At 36.2% G+C, this 21,856-nt stretch overlaps 1 protein-coding gene, 1 non-coding gene and 1 pseudogene across 2 annotated transcripts in view; all 3 read left to right on the top strand.

The window, feature by feature from the left end:
- The window catches only part of DPP10 (dipeptidyl peptidase like 10), a 1,364,876-nt gene that overhangs the window by 242,309 nt on the left and 1,100,711 nt on the right, over nucleotides 1-21,856 (top strand).
- The window catches only part of LOC123387911, an 81,254-nt pseudogene that overhangs the window by 2,459 nt on the left and 56,939 nt on the right, over nucleotides 1-21,856 (top strand).
- Nucleotides 19,973-20,082, top strand: LOC123387954. The gene has a single exon (XR_006602443.1). It is a non-coding gene; the product is annotated as a U6 spliceosomal RNA (small nuclear RNA).

Below are 21,856 nucleotides of genomic sequence, written 5' to 3'. Positions count from 1 at the left end.
TTTTTCAAGCATTCTCTTATGCAGGCATTAGAAAACATCTTTTTATAAAGAGCCAGATAATCATTTGTTTTAGCTTCGTAGGCCAGGAGGTCTTTGTAGCATGAAAGTAGCCACAGACATTATGTAAGTACCTGAGCATGAGCGTGTTCAGGGACTGTGTCAAATAAGGGATGGCTGGATTTGGCCCAATGAGCACACTTTGACCATCCATGTTTTCTTCTTTTTTTTTTTTTTTTTTTAAGATTTTATTCATTTATCAGAGAGAGAGATGGGGAGAGAGTGAGCACAGGCAGACAGAATGGCAGGCAGAGGCAGAGGGAGAAGCAGGCTCCCCGCTGAGCAAGGAGCCCGATGTGGGACTCGATCTCAGGATGCTGGGATCATGACCTGAGCCGAAGGCAGCTGCCCAACCAACTGAGCCACCCAGGCGTCCCATGTTTTCTTCTTTCAACAAACCAGATGTTGTGTTATATACTGAGATACAAAGGCAAATAAAATCTAATCCTTATGTTCAACTACATCCCAATCCAAACTACAGTTATTGTCTTATTTTTAAATTAAAGTTATCCATGAATTAGTTTTCTCTTTATCTTGTTGACATCTTTCTAGTTGATATAACTTGAAGTATAGGCTCCTTCTTTCAATATATTTTGAGAGTTTAGGGAAGGAACAAATGCCAGTGAGTAAAGCAACTTTAAGCCTATATGAATGATAATTCCTCAGTGAAAGTAAATTACCATCAAAGTATGTGGTTAGTAATGTTGCTTAGCTCTGCAAAGAAAGAACAGAACTCAGTGTTAATGCTGAAATTTGCCTTCAAAGACAATGGAGTCAGTGAACTACAGAATCCTTGCAATCCTTATGGAATATTCATGCTTGGCAAATCCCATTCTGTGTACTATTATTGCTCAAAGAGTGCTCAGGGAATATTGAGTAAATGCTGCTAGAGAAGAGATAAGACTTCAGAAAAGAAGAGTGCAAATAGAAACGTACTTTTTTACAAAAGACTCAATTGTACGAGTGTTAATAAGAATGCAATCTAAGTTTAATCAGGAGTGCCTTGTAGAAGTAGGTAAGTACAAATCTGAACCATTCTGATGGCTTCGCCAAAGGATGTTCTACATGCTAAAACTTGGGAAAAAATACTTATTGAAAAATGTTGTGACTTTTAAAAATATTCAATAGGTATACACTGATTTTCTTTGGTGTCCTGTAACCAGTGACTTTTTGAGGTTTGAGGGAACGAAACATTACTTTCACCCAATGGGAGGTGATCCGGTGAGAATTCAGCATTCTAACACAGAATGCTGGCCATAAACTTGTTTTCCCCACATGGAAATTTTGTTAGCCTTCCAGGTCACATATGTCTAGGTAGCAGAGGAAAAACCACTTCAAAATTCTTTCCATCCCACATGGAATCATACCTGAAAACTGAACAGTATTATAGAGACACTTGCACTCAGAGATAGAGCTGGTTCTCAAAAGACGTGTTAAGGTTAAAATTCTTTCAAAGTGATAAGGAGTAGGTTAAGCCTGCTGGTCCCACGATATTTTAAAGCTATGCACAGTTTTCTCCTGTTTGAGGACTTACGTAGTATTTGCCATCTTGTATTGTTCTAACATTGATAAGTTTATCTTTGGCAAAAGAAACCCTTCATTCATGCTCATCACTCTGTTATTTCCAAGGAACACTAAGGAGAATGCACATCTGGGCTGCATCACAAGTTCCCATGCTTGTGACCTTGGAATTGCTTGCCTCTTATTTTCTTTATCTCTAAAAGTGGATAAAAGCCTACTTGAATGCTTGGGTGGCTCAGTCAATTAAGCATCAGACTCTTGATTTTGGATCAGGTTATGATCTCAGAGTCAAGATATCAAGCCCTGTATAGGTCTCCCCCCTCAGCAGGGACTCTGCTTGAGATTTTCTCCCTCCCCCTTTCTCTCTGCCCCTCCCCCTGCTTGCTCTCTCCCATGTGTGCACTCTCTCTAAAATAATGTCTTTATTAAAAAAGGTAGTATATACTTTATGGGATTACTAGAGTAAAAGTAGGTAAATCACTTCAAGTCCCTGACATAATATCTTTTCATAAAAATTAAGAACTATTATTAAGAATACCAATAAAAATATATTTATGGTTAGTGAAAGTTCAAGCAACAATTCAGTCCTTGTGCTTATTATTCTGAAATTAATTTCTAAACTTTTCCTGAATTATCAGCATGCTAATAAGACATTGGATATAATTAACAATGCTGGAAGTAAAACTTGGACATTTTTCTTTTTTAAAAAATGTATTTTATCATTTAGCATAGTCTGGCACTAATAATTTTTAGTTTAGAGGTAGAAATATTCACCCAGTATGTGGATATATCATTTATCAACCAAATAGGATCATTTGTAAAAGTAAAAAGGGTATTAAAATAATTAAATTCCATAATTTTTAGTATTTATTTATTGACCAACACAATGGATTTATTGCTTTTGTAGATCTATATGATAATTATATTTCAAAACCTATTTTCAGAAATAAAATTCTTTCAAAAATAAAAAAGTAGCATATGCATTTTATTAAAGCAAAAAAAAATCCTGCTTTATATTATCTGGATAGTAAAAGAATAGCATTCAGAGTTCAATCTTAGTGCACATTTTCATACTTTGATCAAATTCTTATTTGTATCCATTTCATACTACATTGATAGTATATTTCTGAAGAGTGCATATTCATTTGTGATATGGAATTATTTAAATTATTTTTCATAAAATTAAGAAATCATATATAATTTCCAAAGTTGCATTTTCTTGTTAATAAATTTGAGATTGTTGACATATTCAATCAACTATCTTTGTAGACCATAATATTTTTTAATGAGAATGTACTTTTTTCCACATATGCTGAACTCCTAATTGTGAGTTTCTTAAAATCTCTCTCTCTATATATACATAGATTGATAGATGAATAGATATTTATGAATATATATGAATACATATATTCATTCTTTTTTATTCTGTTTCTCTAAAAAACCCTAATACAAACCTAATAAAATTTTTAAAGCTATATTTTGATTCCATGAATTGAAAGGAAAAAAAAAATGGAACCACTATAGGGATTAACTGGTTGATGAGTCTAACAGCATTGGTATAAAACTAGAATCATTTAAACTGTTTCCAGAGTTCTTCTGTTATTCAAGCCAATAAATTAACAGTTATCACTTTATATTTTATTCTTGCACATGAAAAGTTGGAATTAAAAGTGATCAACATTAATGTAGAAGAATAGTAATTTGATCTAATTAAAAAGTCACATTGCATAGAATGTTATATAAATACATCCTTTGTTGCTGCATGTATTAAATCCTTATTTTCCAGTAGAGTCATCTTAAGTTCACTATAACATTTGAAGGCCATGGAGGTGCTTTTTAAGTAGATTTGAGTTCTCCAATTTAAATATTATCAGTGATATTGTTATAATTCCTATGGTGGATAGTGAATGATGACATTTTGTGAAAGTTACAATATCAACTTTCTTGAGAAGCAGAAATATCACCATTAAATTTTCATTAAATATGTGTCTTTTTATTTGTTTCTCCTAAATGGTTTATTATGAAATAAAAAATAAAACAAATTATAATTTTATGCTGCAAAACAAGGAAACAACCATTATGGCAACAGACAGAATACTCTCTCATTTGCTAAGGCAGGACTTCTTGGCTTCTTTCTATTCCCCACTCAAATTTTACATATGCACTTCCAATATTTCCTACATTTTCCACAGCCTTGCAGACCGATATCTTGGTGGCTTGAACTTCTCAGGAAGTTCAAGTGAACTTGGGACTGGCTATGACCATGGTGAAGTTAGATGGTGCTGCAAGTGGATCCTTAGGGGACAGCACCAAATTCTTCTACCCACTCCACAGAGATTTGAAGTATTTCTGAGTGTGCTTCATTTTATCAGCAAGAGCCCAGCATCTATGCCTTAAAGAGTTAAGTTAAGGCTATGTTGCATTTGAAAAGTGTTGGGAAAAGAAGAAATGTATTGATGTTTGTCTTTAAACTTAACCGCCAGTTAAAGTGAGAACTCTGTTCCACCAACCTAAATCCCTGATGTGCTAAGAGAGATCACAGGAGAAACTCAGTATGAAGTGGAGAACTCCCAAACCTATACCAGATCATTGAATTCAACTATTTAAAAAAAATAATAGCATTGTTAAAAAATGAAAATTCTGGAACACATGCCAAGTCAGAAAGACAACTCATGTAAATTGGACCTGTCCCAAACTAGGACATGTGGTTAACTTGTACGTGAGTCACCACCAGTCCTTCTGAGTTACTGCCACTCACAAATGATGTATCTGATACATACGTAAAATATTTGTTAATTTCACTACTTTCCAATTTAATTATCTCAGCTTTCATTTCCATACTAATTATGTTCTTCATATATGTTCTTAAAATATCCTTCATGCTTTTGTAGTTGTTGGATATCATTGGAATAACAATGTGAGTTAAATACTTCAAAATTAAACCCAAACTCAACAAAGTGTGATGCTCGCTCATGATTCCCACCACTCACTGTGGGTATGGGCAGAGCTAATGTATTTTGCTATAGAGCATAGGTTTTTTTCATGTGTGTAAAAGTGAATAATATGTCATTAGAATAGAAGCTTCTTGTTTTAATGCAATTGAGTAAATTATACAAAACATTCAGGGTGCCTGGATGATTCAGTCAGTTAAGCATCTGCGTTCAGTTCAGGTAATGATCCCAGGGTCCTGGAATTGAGCCTCACATCTGGTTCCCTGCTCAGCGAGGAGTCTGCTTCTCCCTCTCCCTCTTCCTCTCCTCCCTGCTCATGCTGTCTCCCTCTTTCTCAAATAAATATTAAAAAAATTCAACTTACATGAATTTACTTAAAAAGAAGATTGAAAGAATATGACCCATCACAGAAATGCTCAACTATCAATCTGTGTCCCAGAGCCTTTAATTGCAGGGAGAATATTGGCTGACTTCTTATTTCTGTATTGAATAACCATTCCCACTCTTCTCTGATAGAAATTGTATTATGTTTCAAGTTTCAAAAGTCATGCCTTTTATTACTTATTCTCTCCCCCATGTTTTTATCTCAACTTGTAGCTGCATCACCATGTTCTCTTATACATGCTTGTTTATTTTCTGTATTGTATGAGGTTCTGTCTAGGACAAGGTCACATCTTATTCCCTATATTTAAACATCCACTTAGTGTGATTTAAAATGGAGTAAATAACTTGAAACATGTTTGTTGAAAAAAATGTCAAGTTTGCACTCATTTTCTGGTCCTAATTTTCCTACTAATCACCTCAATGATTGCCATTTTAAAAATTCAGAATAATTTATAATACTGAAAACTTTATAGATTCCAGTGTGACAGCTGGATTCCTAATAACTGTCCTTGAGACAAAAACAGTATCAAAAACTGTTCTGATGACCATCGTACTTTTAAATAAATATATAGGCCAGCAGAATTTGTGTTATTTTTAAATACCAGTAATACATTTTTAAGACCAGTTGTTCAGCCTATAGTAATTGGTGTACATATATATTTCTAGCAGCCGGGTAATAAATATGTTGTTGCTAAAGAGGACTTTGGTATTGTGGGTGAGAGGATGGTTTTATACCAACAAATGAGCTGCATCTTTCTGCAGAAACTTTGTCTCTCTCATATTACAGAGTGTCAGATTCAGTGTTGAGTTGTTGGCATTATAATAATGGACAGCAATTTTCACATGAGAGATTTTATAAAATCCTTTCTTGCTTCTTTCTGCTTACTACTGACACAAAAGAACTGTTTAGTTGAAATACTTAAAATGAAATATTTACGGGCACCTGGGTGGCTCAGTCGGTTGTATGACTGAACCTTGGCTTTGGCTCAGGACGAGATCTCAGGGTCCTGGGATGGAACCCCACATCCTTCTCTCTGCTCAGCATGGAGTCTGCTGGAGACTGTCTCTCTCCCTATCTCCCTCCAACCCCCCTCACACATTCTCTCCAGATCAATCAATCAATCTTAAAATTATTTAGTAATTTGTCACTTAGGCTGCCTTTAAGCCATCAACATTTTTGGCACATGAAACAGGCTTTCTTACATTAAAAGGTCCATTTTTTTTTTAATTATGAAGAACATAGAGTGTTCCAGGGAGAAACCCTGTGTTAAAGCATCCCCCTTTGTCAATGTCATTAGGTTTGCCCTAAACCTCCCATTAAATGTCTGCAAAACTTGAAGAGTGTCTTTAAGCACAAAATCTACACATGCCAACATACAGAACACGTGGCATTTCTATTTCAAGGGAAAATTGTGTTTATCCTATTACCTGTCATCATAATACCTGTCTGAATTGTTGCTGCAAGTCATACATCATCTTAGAAGTAAATAATTTTCTTGATGTGTTGTAGAAAAATACATCAATACAGAGAATGATGATGGTGTGATTATAGTAATTATCACATGAAACATGGATAGTTACTACTATTTACTTCTGTTCTAATTCATTATAGAACTAGTGAGAGTCACATTAGGGAGGATATACAAGGTGAAATAACATTAAGGAATTTTTGTTCACCGCAAGTGAAATGAATAAAGGGCTTTGAAGTAGATTTGATTTACAGGGTTTTTTTTTTTTTTTCTGGCTAAACTCTAGGGCAAATTTTAATTACCTATATTATGGTTTTGAGAGGGATTAAACTAACTTTCAGCTAGCAATAGTATTATAAATAGTCATCTAAAAGATGAGATAGACTTTAAAATGTCTAAAATATTCAAAATTTTTCCAGAAGTTATCATTTTTGTTGTTGATTATCATTTTCTTTTATTAGATCCTGGATTATCCAGAGGCAGAAATCACTGTTTTTGTTTTTCTATCCTGCGCATCAAAGTGGTGTATGGAACATATCGGTATATAGAAAGCGATCCGTGTGTGCTGGGTCTCATTCATGTTGATGTGTGAGAGGTGATTGTTAGATTTTTCAGGAATTGGACAGCCTGGTGTTGCATTAGTAGCTTGACCTCAGGCATGGTGGGAGTATTTAAGCATAGAATTGGGCAGGGAGAAGACTTTTCTTCAGAGAGCAGATTGTTAAACACTTACTGGAAGCCCACTAGGAAGCTTTCAAGAAATGAGCAATGAATGAAGAATGAGTGATTGATTTTTTGAAAATAGTGATAATCTGCAATAATACAAAGAAATACAAACTACTCATGAAATAGACAAACAATATTAGATACGGTATTTGTAATCTGGTGTCAGACAGGCTGCCCGTTCTAATGTGGGCTCTCGCACTGTTTGGTTGTATATTGTTACACAAGAAATTTGAGGTGGAAGCTTCTTCCACCATGTGGGGATACAGTGAAAATCTGTACCCTGGAGGAGGACCCTCACTCGACCGTATTGGCACCTCGGTCTTGGGCTTGCAGCCCCAAGAACTGTTTTGAACTTCAAAGCCAACAAAGATCATCACTTTAAAGTGGGTAATGATGAAAAGGAACACCCATGTTCTTTAAAAACAATCACGTTCGGGGTTTGTGCGAAGGCTGAATTGCACATTGTTGCAGCAGATGCATTAAATCATGAAGGCAGTCCAGTTACATCCCACTGGCAGATTTGAAAATGTCCATACAGCTGGTGGCTTCCCTCAGGGCTTTGAAATACCACCACCTGTGGTCTCATGGTTAAGTGGGTTCAGGGTCTGTGCCTATTAGTGGACAGCGCTGAGTGCTTGTAGACAGAGATCCAAAGTTGTGTGAAGCCCCTAAGTATGCTTGGAAAGTGATCTGCTCTTGGAAGCGGCAGCAAGTTTCCACAGGGAAAAACAAACAAACAAACAAACAAACAAAAAACCCTTGCAGCTGATAAAGATGAGGATGATGAAAATAATGATGATGATGATTTTGATGAGGAGGAAGCAAAGGAAAAGCTTCAGTAGATAAGTGTAAGTGTGGTGCGCTTGGGTGGCTCAGTGGGTTAAGTGTCTACCTTGGGCTCCAGTCATGATCTCAGGGTCCTGGGAGGGAGGCCTGTGCCCAGCTCCATGCTCAGAGGGAAGCCTGTTCCTCCCTCTCCCTCTGCCCTCCCCCCACTCCAGCCCTGCTTGTGTGTGCTCTCTCGTTCTTTATCAAATAAATAAAAATAAAATCTTTAAAAAATAAATGTAAGTATAATACTCCAGTAAAAAAAATGCACAAAAATCAAACCAGAGTGGAAAAGACTCAAAACCGTTAGCACTAAGACCAAAAGGCGAAGAATCGTTCAAAAAAACAGCAAAAAACTCCTAACACAGCAAAAGAATCTAGTTATGCAGAATACATAAAAACAAAAATGCAAACAAATAGAGAAAAAAAGGTGGCTCTCTTCCTAACTTGGAAGCCAACTTCATCAACTATGTGAAGAGTTGCTTCTGGATGACTGGCCCGGGAGCTTATTCAATATTGCTGGCAGTTAAGGAAGTCTCTTAAAGGAAATATTTTAGGTAGTTTTTACAATTTTCCATCTTATTTCATTTCTGTAACAGTTGATATATTGATGTCCTTTTTATAATGCAGAGTGTGAACTCTCCCTACCATGTCTGATAAATATTGTCTAGGTCCCATTGCCAAAATATGTCGTCCAAATGTCTGTTTAGTTTATAAAAATGGAATTTTGTCTTTGCTTGGTTTTAGATACATGTGGAATGTCATCATCACAGTGCTGGTCAAACAAACGGAAATGGTAGGGAGACAAAAATATACATATTAAATAAACTTAGTATTTTAATAAAGTAAAAGAAAATAAATGAAGTTTAAAGTAACTTGTTCCATGGTGTGTGTGTGTGTGAGAGAGAGAGAGCAAGAAAAAGGGAGATAGAGATGGGGTAATAATGTTGTTCACCATATAGGAGTATAATGGAGATTGCCTAAAATTTATGAGATTGAATCACAAGGAATAGATTTTGTTACACATCAAAAACAATTCATTATTTCATATGATTGACTTTTATAGTAGGTGTGCAATAAATATTGGAAGAGAGACAAAAGGAAAGAGAAAAAAAGGTGGTTAGGAAAAAAGAAAAAATATAGATGCTATCCAAATTTCATTCAATAAATTTTTTTTCACTGGGTCCATACACATCCTGTCCAATCATCCAGTTCACTACTATGGTCAGTGACTTCCGCAACAAAAACTGATGTTCACATAATCTGATATAAGATATTAAAGCCCCTAGAGATGCCTTATGGACTGTGCAATATATGTTGAAATGTATAATGTGTATTAGTATATTGTAATCTTTTGAGAATGACAGTCCATTTAGACTGTATTTTGGGGGCTAAGTTAAGAAACACTTTTTAATCTATGTAGCTAGCTAACTCCTTTCCAAAAGCAGTATGTGTCTTTTTTTAAAGAAAAATTCCCATCTGTACTGAAGTTTCAAATAGCTGTATATCAAGGGAAACATATGTAAATATTAATTAGAGCATAAATCAGATCATGCTGTGCATCCTGTTCTGTAGAATGTGTTTCAAACTAACAAATATGCCGTGTGTTATCTTTCTCTCGAATGCAGAGAGATCCATCTCATCTCTTATTTTTATATAATATTCCGTGGTATGGATGAGTCAAAGAAGACTAAATCAATCTTCTCTCACTGTCAGCTTTTGTGAACACTGCAGCAGTGTATGTGCATGTATACGTGTGTGTGTTTATATATATATATGTTTTATATGTATTTACACAAACATATAAATATCTGTGTATATGCACACACTATTACATATGTAGACACACACATTGTGTTAATACATGGGTAATATACATATATGATAAAGTCCTGGAGGCAGTTTGGAAGTTGAAAACTTCAGTTTGGCTAGATATGACTAAATTGTTCTCCAAAGAGGTTGTGATTAGAACTTCTGCAAAAAAAAAGTGGAAAAACACTTCATAAATCATCTCTGGAATATTTTCAAGTTTGATATATGAAAAAACTTTAATTAATTACTTGCACTTATTTAATTAAGTATTAATTTAATGTATTTAATTAATTGCATTAATTGATTATCAAGGAGGCTGATCACCTCCATGTGTGTTTATTGCTATTTCACTTTTTCTCACATTTTCTCCTTCATATTTTCAGCTCACCCCCCCTTTTTTTTTTAGATTTTATTTATTTATTTGACAGAGATCACAAGGTCACAAGTAGGCAGAGAGGCAGGCAGAGTGAAGGGGAAGCAGGCTCCCTGCTGAGCAGAGAGCCCGATGTGGGGCTTGATCCCTGGACCCTGAGATCATGACCTGAGCAGAAGGCAGAGGCTTAACCCACTGAGCCACACAGGCACCCCTTCAGCTCATCTTTCTATTGGAGTATAAGGCATCTTTTTAAAAAATATATTTGTCAGTATGCTCCAAATAATGTTTACATTTTTGTTTTTCCTTAACTTTCTCTGTGGTGCTTTTTACTGCCAACATTTTAAAATTTTATGTAGTGACATCTGTCACCACTTTCTTTAAAGATTTATATCACCCACACACATCTATCAATCTCCCATTTTACAATATTTTATATATTTTTTAAATATTTAAATCTTAGATCTCTAGGGAATTTCTTTTGGTGAAGTGAGTGAGCACTGGTTTATTACCTAATAAGTTATCTCAAAGACACTTATTGAATAATCTATGTTTCCCTTGTCCATTTGAAATACTGGCTTTCCTAGGGAGAGAGGTCAGATGCCTGAGGAGTAAGGTGACCTTAAGTTTGCCTCCTCTCTCTAATACAGCTAGATATTTATCAAATCATTCTGAATACTTAAGAAATCTGTTGAAATAGTCCACAATAGCCAAACTATGGAAAGAACCTAGATGTCCATCAACATATGAATGGATCAAGAAGATGTGGTATATATACACAATGGAATACTATGCAGCCATCAAAAGAAATGAAATCTTGCCATTTGCGACAACATGGATGGAACTAGAGCGTATCATGCTTAGGGAAATAAGTCAAGCAGAGAAAGACAACTATCATATGATCTCCCTGATATGAGGAAGTGGTGATGCAACATGGGGGCTTAAGTGGGTAGGAGAAGAATAAATGAAACAAGATGGGATTGGGAGGGAGACAAACCATAAGTGACTCTTAATCTTACAAAACAAACTGAGGGTTGCTGGGGGGAGGGGGTTTGGGAGAAGGGGGTGGGATTATGGACATTGGGGAGGGTATGTGCTTTGGTGAGTGCTGTGAAGTGTGTAAACCTGGTGATTCACAGACCTGTACACCTGGGGATAAAAATATATGTTTATAAAAAATAAAAAATTAACAAAAAAAGAAATCTGTTGAAATAGTTGAAATACTTGTTTTCCTATATTCTGATTATCAATGTATCTTGGGTATATTTAGTGTATGCAAAATTATTTTCCAGTGGCTATTCTGGTCTTGCAACTACAACATCCTGTTGCAATTTTGGTTGTTTTTATTATGTATTTTAATATTATTTAGGACAATTTTTTTTCATTACTCTGTACATGCGTGTGTGTGTGTGTAATTTACCTGGCTATACTTAACATTTTCTTTTTCTAGATAATTTTTTTTAGGATTTTATTTATTTATTTGACAGAGAGAGAAAGAGAGAGAGAGCACAAGCAGGGGGAGCAGCAGGCAGTGGGAGAGGGAGAAGCAGGGTTCCCAATGAAGAGGGAGCCAGATGTGGGGTTCGATCCCAGACTCCTGGTATCATGACCTGAGCAGAAACAGATGATTAACAGACTGAGCACCCAGGTAACCCCTAGATGAATTTTTAAATGTTTTAATACATTGCAAATTTAAACAAAGACAGACACACAGATGCTCACACATTGTAATTTTCACTGAGCATACACCAAATTTATTGATTTGTTTAGAGAGAACTAATGTGATACAAACTGAATTTCTGTATTTCTCCATTTATTTAAACTTTTCTTCTTGCTTCTGCAGAGTTTCGCAGGCATTTTTGAAAGGTATTTTCAGGTTTTTTTGTTTGTTTGTTGTTTTTTTACTGTTGCTGTTGTGAATGAGATATTTTTTAAATTGCATTTTCTAAACTTATTATTTGTGTACTATAAAGGTAAGGGATTTTTATATTCATTTTTAGCTTTGGCACTATTTTGAAATTCCTCACCATTTCTAATGCCTTTTTTAGTACTTTCTCCTGGGTTTTTCCTATTTTTGCTACTGTTTTCCACATATTATATATTGAGTACTTTCCCTCTGTCTCTAGTCTAACGGCATTGGCAAACCTTTCCAAAATAATAATAAGAAAAGAAAGTATCTGTATCTTAAACCTGACTTTGATGACAAGGCTTTTAGGATTTCACCAGTAAACAGAGTATCAGTGGGCTGGTGAGATGCGTTCCATGTGTTTATCAACGTACGTGATCCATCAGCTCCTAATTTCTTACAGTATTTTTTTTTTTAAGAGTTTATTTATTTGTCAGAGAGACAGAGGAGCAAGAGTGAGCACAAGTAGACAGAATGGCAGGCAGAGGCAGAGGGAGAAGCAGGCTCTCCGCCAAACAAGGAGCCCGATGTGGGACTCGATCCCAGGACGCTGGGATCATTACCTGAGCCGAAGGTAGCCGCTTAACCAACTGAGCCACCCAGACGTCCCCAGTATTTTTTTTTAAAATGTATTGGGCATTTATTGCAACTTTCTATGTGCTTCCTGCCCACTGTTTTTTAGAGAGTAGTAATCACATTTCTAGTCAAATTTGGAATATATAGCTGTTGGTTCCATTTCTCTGATACTTTAAAAGGTGACTAAAATTGATTTTCTAATATTTTGTTAAGAATTTTTATGTAGATTTGTATAAGTAGGAGATATTTGTAATTTTCTTTCTCAGTCCTATCTTCTAAGTTTTCATAATGGTACTGTTATGATTATGTAAAAGAGGTTTGGAAATATTTCTCTCAGTTTATAGCAGTGGTTCCCAACCCTGCCTATAGGTTAGAATTTTATTTTATTTTAATTTTTTAAATTATTTCATACAATTTTTTAACTTTATTTTATTTTTTCAGTGTTCTAAGACTCATTGTTTATGTATCACCCCCAGTTTTCCATGAAATACGTGCCCTCCTTAATACCTACTACCAGGCTCACCCAACGCCCCATCTCCCTCCCCTCCAAAACCCTCAGTTTGTTTCTCAGAGTCCACAGTCTCTCATGGTTCAACTCCCCCTCCGATTTCCCCCAATTCACTTTTCCTCTCCTTCTCCCAATGTCCTCCGTGTTATTCCTTATGCTCCACAATTTTAAAAACCATAAACATTTAAAAGTTACTTAGGGCCTGAGCCAACCCCAGATCACTTGCACAGAACTGGGAGTATCAGTGATTTCAGTGTAATGTAGTCTCAGATTTCTTCTATTTTTTGCCTTGTGTTGAACACGGATGCCACCATTACTCATTCTTTTCAACCAAGCAGAATAAGGGAATCGGCATGCATCTGTAAGCAAACCAAGCATCTTCTATCTTTCTCTGGAACAAAACTAGAAGAGGTTACTCAAGGTATTGGACATTGGGGATTTTCATTAGGTGTGTGTGACCCTTTCTTAAGTGGAAATTAATGACATTAAAGGTTGTTTTTTTGGGGGGGGGTGTTTGTTTGTTTGTTCTTTTGTTTGTTTTTAGATAGCTGTAGGGAAACAGTCTTTGATAATTTTCACAATGTTTTTCATTCTTGCAAAAAGCACTAGAATCAGCTTAAGAGCTGACTTCAAATTTTTCTGGAAAAATCAAAACCAAATAAACTCACCATTCTTAACATCCCTGTTTCCCTCAATCACTCTGAAAGATATTCAGTCTGTAGAACCATCCACCCATTTGTGTGTTCATGTGTCCACCTGCTCTAACATTCGTCAACAAACTCACATCCTGTTTTTTTTTGGTTACTCTTTGCCAAGGAGAGATTCTATATAACCCAGTGTCATTGTATTCTCAACCACTTCACTGGCACTGTGATTTCTCCCTGCCCTGATCACACTTTCTCTGTGCTTTCTCAGACTAAGACTTGTGATTTCTCAACCCTATGTCCCTTGGGTAAGGATTTGAACAAAACACTCCACATTCCTACATATAACTCAGTAATTTGTCACCTTTATGTAAAAAGTTCTGCTCATCTGGGACTTTAATCATCTGCTAACTACCCCTTACCTCTCCTTTCTTCGCTGCCACCTACAAACTCCCAGGCATCTCTCCCTCCAATTGATTAAATATTTTAGCTTCTAGATGATTGCCTTCATTCACGCCAAGCCCTGCTACGATCACCCTATGTGATACCTCATCACAGAACCCACCCATTCAGTCTGACCTCCTCCACAACGATCTCCATTTTTATTTCAGACTAATTATCCTCATGGATGACTGCATGTTTAAATTTTCTTTCTCGTGTAACAGCTACATAAGTCTAAAATGTTACATTTAGACATTCTACTTAACTTCCGGTCCTCCCATCTCTCTACTGAATTACATCTTTTTCTCTATGATTTGCCTTGCTTCTTTACATCAGATGCATAAGTAAATCCTATTGGTTCCACCATTTTACCTCTCCTGGACTTCTTCAGTAGTCTCCTACTGGCTCCTGTCAGCTTGATTTTTGCTCCTCTACTTTTCTTAGATACTAAATCAGATCCTGTCACAACCGTTTTATAACCTACCATAAGCTAGCTACCTGTTGCAAATAGGATAATATCTATGTTCTTCCAAAGCACTGTACAATCTGTTCCCCACCGACCTCTTAGATCCTATTTCCTATCGCTCGCCTTTAATCACTATACCCAGTTTATAGGGATCTTTCTATATTCTCCCTTTGAAGAAGCCAAGCTTAGTCCAGCCTCAGGCTTTTGTACCTTTTTTTTTTTTTTTTTTTTTTTTTTTTTTTCCCTCCTGCCTGAAACATCTCTCTCACATCTTTGCTTGGCTGCCTCTTCTGCATTATTTAGATTTTACTCAAATGCTTCCTTCTCAGACGGTTCTATTAAAATACTCACCAACCTTTCTCTTTCCAGCAAGTAGTTTTTATTTTCCTGCATGGTTTTAGTCCTCTGAAAACTTATATTTTTCTCTTGTTTATGTATTTAGTTTACATATTTATTTCTGTGCTTCCCATTAGACCATAAGGCCCATAAGAATTAGAACCTTTTTTCTCTCTTTTTTCACAATATCCTCAGCCTTAGAAGAATGCCCAGAATATAGAACATTCCTATTGAATGTCTGCTTGAAAAGAAAGCATGGGGGAGAAAAAACTTCTTTCAGCCCACACTTTGCACTTCCTTACTTTACTCCCATATGCATTTAGGCTTTGGGACTCTTCATTTGACTGCTGTCCCATACGGGATGCTCTGAAATATGACTATATTTGTACCCGTCTGGGAAATCCGCAGGATTCGTCCAGGATCTTATTATCTCCTGCCTGTTCCTAGCCTGCAAAGCACTGTTGGGGAAAATCAACTGACTGCCCCCATGCTGCTTTGTGTTCTGCTGCTGCACTGTCATCTTACTTTGTTTTAATTTTTTACATAAATTAAATTATTATGCAAGAATTTTTAGCACTTTTTTTTTTCACTCAACAGATTTTGGTGAGTTGGTAATTATCGGTATACATATAAATCTGACGATTCAACAGCTACCTAGCATCCGGCAGTGTAATGTTCCTTTAGTTCACTAGCTTAGCTTATTTAGCTACTCCTCCATTAGTGGGCATTCAAATTATTTTTCTTTAATTATTCACTTATTTATTTTTCTGAAAAAGTGAACATTTCTACTTCTAGCCCCTGGACATATGTCTCTTGGCTTTCTAGGGTAGATATGTAGAAATGTAATTTCAGTGACACAGGGTGTACAGAATTTAGAACTTGTGGATGCTACCAAATTGTCTTCCATGTTGTCTACATTAATTTATATTTTCACCCTCACAACATAGTAATTGACAATTCCTGTACATTCTTACTTGCCAAATTTGTTTTACTAAACTTGTATGTTTGCCGTTCGCATAGGTAAAAACAAACAAGGGAAAAGTATCTTTGGTAATAAAAGTTTTTCATGTTTGGGTTACTGGAAAATTTCAATATCTTTGCATATTTTATCGGTGATTTTTATTTCGTTTCTATAATGAGAACATTTATAGTCTTAGCCTTTTGAAACTGAACAATTTTGTCCATAAGAATTTTACTTTTTAAGATAATAATCTTGTTATATATGCTGAAAGTACTTTCAGCTGTCTCACTTAAATTTTAGCCTTATTGGTTTGTCAGTCACATTTATCTCTGTTTTCTAATATGGACAGTGCTTCTGAATTTTAAATCTTTGTCTACTCTTAAAGGCATGCATATATTTTTTCTATCATTTTTTACTCATAATTTTTAATCCTGCAACAGTACTATGCAGAGGGCACTCATTATTTGCTGGATCATATGGTAGTTTATTTTTAAAGAGTTTATTTATTTATTTGACACAGGGAGAGAGATCACAAGCAGGCAGAGAGGCAGACAGAGAGAGAGAGGAAAGCAGGCTCCCTGCTGAGCAGAGAACCCGATGCTGGGCCGGATCCCAGGACCCTAAAATCATGACTGAGCTGAAGGCAGAAGCCTTAACCCACTGAGCCACCCCGGCGCCCCTATTTTTAAGTTTTGAGGAATTTCCCTACTGCCTTTTTCATTAAAGCTGTAAAATTTACATTCCCATCAACAGTACAAGAGTTCCCTTTCTCTACATCCTCCTCAACACTTATCGCTTCTCTTTTCATACAGGTCATCCTAACAGATAGGAGGTAGTAACTCCTTGTGGTTTTGATTTGAATTTCCCTGAGGATTAGTGATGTTGAACATCTTTTTATGTACCTGTTGATCATCTTTATGTCCAAATTGACCTTTGGAAAATTGTCAGTTCAAATCCTCTGCCCATCTTTAATGTGATTATTAGTCTTTTTGCTATTGAGCTATAATGGGTTCTTTACGTGTTTTGGATTTTTTTTTTTTTCTGCGTACCTTCCCCTTTATTTTCATATGGATTATTACAACTGTAGGTTTTTCCCCTTGTTTCCCCCTTTTTCTTCATGTGGACTGTTTCCCAGTTCCCCTTGTATGAGATCTTCACATGATCCAGTTATCAAAACTTTTTTGCCATTGACAAATATTTACGTGTTTTGGATATTAACTCCATCCCTAATACATAGTTTGCCAATATTTTCTTTAACTACACAGGCTGCCTCTTCATTTTATTGATTATTTATTTTTCTGTACTTAAGCTTCTTAATTTTACGTAGTCCCATTGGTTTAATTTTTCTTTCTTCCTCTGCACTTTTGGTGCCATAGCCAAACCATTATCAAGGAGATTTTTTTTCTATATTTTCTTCAAGTCTTACATTTAAAACTTTAATGTATTTTAAGTTAATTTTTGTGAGTGGTGTATGATAGAAATCCAGTTTTGTTCCTTTGTATGGGGCTATCCAGTGTCCCAATACCATTTACTGAAAAGGTTATCATTTCTGCATTGAGTGTTCTTGGCTCTCTGGTCAAATATTAATTGACCATATGTGTGTGGGTATATTTCTGGTCTCTAGATTCTGTTCTGTTGGTTAGTGTATCTGTTTTTTATGCCAATACTGTACTGTTTGGGTTACTTTAGCTTTATAATATCTCTTAAAACAAGAAATTGTAGTGTTCCCTGCTTTGTTCTTTCTCTAGATTGCTTGGCTACTTAGGGTGTTTTGCAGTTCTATACAAACTTTTAGGATTTTCTTTTTCTGTCAAAAAATATCATTGGGATGTTGATAGGGATTGTGTTGAATCTGCAGATCACTTTGGATATTATGTAAAGTTTAAAAATTTTAAATCTTCTGATCCATGGACATGGATTTGCTTCGCATTTATCTTTGTCTTCTTTGATTTTTTCATCAATGTCTTAGAGCTTCAGGGTACAAATCTTTCACTTCCTTGGTTAAATGCATGCCTAAGTACTGCACAGTTTTTAGTACTATTGTACTTTGTTCTTTATTTCTCTTTCAGATAGTTTGCTGTTAGGGATAGTAATGAAACTGACTTTTGTATGAAGATATTACCTCTTGCAAATTTAATGAATTCATTTATTGTTCTAACAGTTTTTTGGTGGAGTCTTTTTTTAAAGATTTATTTATTTTAGAGTGAAAGGAAGAGAGAGAGCAAGGGGAAGGGCAAAGGGAGAGAGGGAGAGAACCTCAAGCAGACTCCCTTCTGAGCACAGAGACTAATAACAGGGCTCAATTTCAGGATCCTGAGATCATGACCTGAGCTGAAACCAAGACGGACGCTCGACCAGCTGAGCCACGCAGGCACCCCTATGGTGGAGTCTTTAGTGTTACCTTTATATAAGGTTGTATCATATGCAAACAGAGACAATTTTACTCTCTTTTTCCCTCTTTGGATGCCTTTTATTTCTTTTGCCAGTTCATTTTCTCTGGTTAGAACTTCTAGTACTAGGTTGAATAGGAGAGATGGAAGTGGTCATCCTTGTTAACCTGAATTTAGAGGAAAACCTCCAACATTTATTGTTGAGTACGTTGTTATGTTATGTTTGTCATTTATTACATTGATGTATGTTCCTTCTTTTTTTTTTTTAATTTAAACTCACTAATTCACATAGAACATATTATTAGTTTCAGATGTAGAGTCCAGTGAGTCATCAGGCTTATATATCACCCAGTTCTCTTTACATCCCGTGCCCTCCTTAATGCCCATCACCCTGTTACCCCATTCCCCACTCCCCTCCCCTCCAGCAATCCTCAGTTTGTTTCCTATTATTAAGAGTCTCTTATGGTTTGTCTCACTCTCTGATTTTGTCTTGTTTAATTTTCCTTCCCTTCCTCTGTGATCTTCTGTTTTGCTTCTTAAATCCCACATATGAGTAAAACCATACAATAATTGTCTTTCTCTGATGAACTTATTTCATTTAGCATAATAACCTCTGCTTCCATTCACATCATTGCAAATGACAAGGTTTCATTTTTTGATGGCTGAGTAATATTCCTGTGTGTGTATGTGTGTGTGTGTGTACACATACACACCACATCTTCTTTATCCATTCATCTGTCAATGGACGTCTGGGCTCTTTCCATATTTTGGACATTGCTGCTAAAAACACTGGGGTGCATGTGCCCTTTCAGATCACTACATTTGTACTTCAGGATGAACACCTCATAGTGCAAATTCTGGGCCGCAGGGTAGCTCTATTTTCAACTTTTTGAGGAACCTCCATGCTGTTTTTCAGAGTGGCTGTACCAGCTTGCATTCCCACCAGCTGTGTAGGAGGGTTCCCCTTTCTCCGCATCCTTGCCAACATCTGTCATTTCCTGATTTATTAATTTTAGCCATTCTGACTAGTGTGAGGTGGTATCTCATTGTGGTTTTGATTTGTATTTCCCTGATCCCAAGTGATGTTGAACATTTTTTCGTGTGTCTGTTGGTCATCCGTATGTCTCCTTTGGAAAAACATCTGTTCATGCCTTCTGCCCATTTCTCCAATGGATTTTTGTTTTTTGGATATTAGTTTGATAATTTCTTTATAGATTTTTGGATACAAGCCCTTTACCTGATAAGACATTTGCCAATGCGGTATGTTCCTCCTATACTCAAGGTGTTGAGAGCTTTTATCTTGAAAGGATGTTAAATATTGTCAAAATATTTTTTCTGCATCTATTGAGAGGATATGATTTTTATCACTCATTTAATTAATGTGTTATGTCATGTTTATTTATTAGTATATGTTGAACTATTTTTGAGTCCCAGTAATAAATCCCACTTGATTATGGTGTATGATCTTTGTAATGTGCTGTTGAATTCAGGTTACTAGTATCTGCTGAGAATATTTGCATCTATATTCATCAGGGATATTGGCCTGTAGTTTCCTTTGCTTGTAGATACTTAACTGGCTTTGACATTAGGGTAATGTTGGCCTTGCAAAATGAGGTTAGAAGTGTGCTCGCTTCGGCAGCACATATACTAAAATTGGAACGATACAGAGAAGATTAGCATGGCCCCTGCACAAGGATGACATGCAAATGAGGTTAGAAGTATTCTGTCCTCTTTAATATTTTGGAAGAATTTAAGAAGGATTGGCATGAGTTTAACTATTTGGTAGAATTCACTGGTGAAACTATCTGGTCCTGGGCTTTTCTTTTTGGGAAGTTTTTGAAAACTGCTTCAGACTCCTTAGTTGTTATTGATCTGTTCATATTTTATATTTCTTCAAGATTCAGTTTTAGAGGTTGTATGTTTCTAGGAATTTATTCCTTTCTTTTAGGTTTGTTGTTCATAACTGTTCATAGTAGCATCTTGTAATTCTTATTTCTGTGGTGTCAGTTATGATATCTCCTCCTTCATTTCTGATTTTATTTATTTAAGCCCTCTCTTTTCTTTTCATGGTTGGTCCAGTCAAAAGTTAGTCAATTTTATTTATTTTTTTCAAAAGCAAAAACAAAAATCCAACTCTTTGTTTTTTTTTGTTTTTTTTTTTTTTTAATTTTTTATTTTTTATAAACATATATTTTTATCCCCAGGGGTACAGGTCTGTGAATCACCAGGTTTACACACTTCACAGCACTCACCAAAGCACATACCCTCCCCAATGTCCATAATCCCACCCCCTTCTCCCAAACCCCCTCCCCCCGGCAACCCTCAGTTTGTTTTGTGAGATTAAGAGTCACTTATGGTTTGTCTCCCTCCCAATCCCATCTTGTTTCATTTATTCTTCTTCTACCCACTTAAGCCTCCATGTTGCATCACCACTTCCTCATATCAGGGAGATCATATGATAGTTGTCTTTCTCTGCTTGACTTATTTCGCTAAGCATGATACGCTCTAGTTCCATCCATGTTGTTGCAAATGGCAAGATTTCATTTCTTTTGATGGCTGCATAGTATTCCATTGTGTATATATACCACATCTTCTTGATCCATTCATCTGTTGATGGACATCTAGGTTCTTTCCATAGTTTGGCTATTGTGGACATTGCTGCTATAAACATTCGGGTGCATGTGTCCCTTTGGATCACTACATTTGTATCTTTAGGGTAAATACCCAATAGTGCAATTGCTGGGTCATAGGGCAGTTCTATTTTCAACATTTTGAGGAACCTCCATGCTGTTTTCCAGAGTGGCTGCACCAGCTTGCATTCCCACCAACAGTGTAGGAGGGTTCCCCTTTCTCCGCATCCTCGCCAGCATCTGTCATTTCCTGACTTGTTGATTTTAGCCATTCTGACTGGTGTGAGGTGATATCTCATTGTGGTTTTGATTTGTATTTCCCTGATGCCGAGTGATATGGAGCACTTTTTCATGTGTCTGTTCGCCATCTGGATGTCTTCTTTGCAGAAATGTCTGTTCATGTCTTCTGCCCATTTCTTGATTGGATAATTTGTTCTTTGGGTGTTGAGTTTGCTAAGTTCTTTATAGATTCTGGACACTAGTCCTTTATCTGATATGTCGTTTGCAAATATCTTCTCCCATTCTGTCAGTTGTCTTTTGATTTTGTTAACTGTTTCCTTTGCTGTGCAAAAGCTTTTGATCTTGATGAAATCCCAGTAGTTCATTTTTTCCCTTGCTTCCCTTGCCTTTTGCGTTGTTCCTAGGAAGATATTGCTGCGGCAGAGGTCGAAGAGGTTGCTGCCCGTGTTCTCCTCAAGGATTTTGATGGATTCCTTTCGTACATTGAGGTCCTTCATCCATTTTGAGTCTATTTTTGTGTGTGGTGTAAGGAAATGGTCCAATTTCATTTTCTGCATGTGGCTGTCCAATTTTCCCAGCACCATTTATTGAAAAGGCTGTCTTTTTTCCATTGGACATTCTTTCCTGCTTTGTCGAA

Source organism: Mustela putorius, unplaced genomic scaffold (genome assembly GCF_011764305.1).
Source record: "Mustela putorius furo isolate JIRA1106 unplaced genomic scaffold, ASM1176430v1.1 tig00003867_pilon_pilon_pilon, whole genome shotgun sequence".
NCBI lineage: Eukaryota > Metazoa > Chordata > Mammalia > Carnivora > Mustelidae > Mustela > Mustela putorius.
The sequence above is the reverse complement of the archived record's forward strand: the minus strand, read 5'-3'. Positions and strand labels throughout refer to the sequence as shown.